We start from the raw sequence: 1,547 nt of genomic DNA on the forward strand, positions 1-1,547 counted from the left end.
TTTTGGCGCCATTGTCGAAGATTAAGATATTAGGAACACTTAATTTTTATTACTTTACCCATTTTTATTTTTATTGCAATTTATTTTTTTATTTTAATTACTAACTTTTCTTTTATCTACTTCTGGCAGGTTTTTATAGTTTATTACTAGAAGAAATCCATCAAGACCTCTACTTTTTTACAGTGAAATTAAAAGCACAGCTCGTAGAAATCATAGAGAAATAAGGAGAAGTTTACGGTATATAGAGGAAAAGCACGAGGACGACACCACTAATACTGAGGAGATGGCTGAAAATTAAAATAATCCACTACCTCCTATGGTTGCCACAAATCCAGTGAATCAGAATCCTGCTCCTTGTAGTATGTATGACTATACTAAGCCTAATTTAATAGGGGCTGAATCGAGTATTGTTAGACCTACAATTGCTGCAAATAATTTTGAACTGAAACCTGACACTATACAAATGATTCAACAGTTTGTTCAGTTTGATGGTTTGAAGGATGAAGACCCAAATACTCATTTGGCCAACTTCTTAGAGTTCTGTGATACTTTCAAAATAAATGGCGTTCTGATGATGCCATTCGCCTTCGGTTATTTCCCTTTTCATTAAAGAATGAGGCTAAACAGTGGTTGAACTCATTACCACGAGGGTCAATCACTACTTGGGAACAAATGACCGAAAATTTTTTACTTAAATATTTCCCGCCAACTAAAACGGCTAAATTGAAGAATGATATCTCTTCTTTTGTGCAGATGAATTTAGAAACACTTTATGATGCATGAGAGAGATATAAAGACTTATTGAGAAGATGCCCTCACCATGGGTTACCTCTTTAGCTACAGGTTTAAAATTTCCACAACGGTTTGAATCCCTCAACTAGACAAATGATCGACGCAGCTGCCGGTGGAACCATCAACAATAAGACACCCAAAGAGGCTTATGAGTTCATAGAAGAGATGTCACTGAACAATTATCAGTGGCAAGTCATGAGGACAAAGCCGACAAAAGCAGACGACATTTTTAACATCGACTCAGTTACTATGCTTTTAAATCAGATAGAACTCTTGAATAAAAAGATTGATGGTTTATTTGGTTCTACGCAGGTACATCCAATAATGCAGTGCGGTACAAGTAGAGGTGGAATGAGTAATTCAGAATACCCACCCTACGGCCCCAACATAGAGAACGAGCAAATGAATTATATGGGTAATAATCCTCGACCTCAAAATAATCCTTACAGTAACACTTATAATGTAGGTTGGAGGAACCACCCAACTTTATCATGGGGAGGCCAAGGGAATCAGAGACCACCACCCCCTCTAGGCTTCTAACAACAACCTTACCAGCAAGAGAAAAAATCGAACCTTGAGGAGATGATGATAAAATTTATTTCAGTAGTGGAAACCCATTTTCAGAACAGTGAAACTGCACTTAAAAATCAGCAAGCATCAATTCAAGGGCTCCAGAATCAAATAGAACAGCTGGCTAAGATGATTTCAGAGAGACCACTAAGGAGTCTACCTAGTAACATCTAACCCAATCTAAA

At 37.1% G+C, this 1,547-nt stretch overlaps 1 non-coding gene across 1 annotated transcript; it reads right to left on the reverse strand.

Moving 5' to 3' along the window:
* Positions 1-720: 720 nt before the first annotated feature.
* On the reverse strand, positions 721-827 carry LOC121211642 (small nucleolar RNA R71). Its single transcript, XR_005906861.1, has one exon. It is a non-coding gene; the product is annotated as a small nucleolar RNA R71 (small nucleolar RNA).
* Between the last annotated feature and the right edge of the window lie 720 nt (positions 828-1,547).

The sequence above is a fragment of the Gossypium hirsutum genome, chromosome A12 (assembly GCF_007990345.1).
Source record: "Gossypium hirsutum isolate 1008001.06 chromosome A12, Gossypium_hirsutum_v2.1, whole genome shotgun sequence".
Taxonomy (NCBI): domain Eukaryota; kingdom Viridiplantae; phylum Streptophyta; class Magnoliopsida; order Malvales; family Malvaceae; genus Gossypium; species Gossypium hirsutum.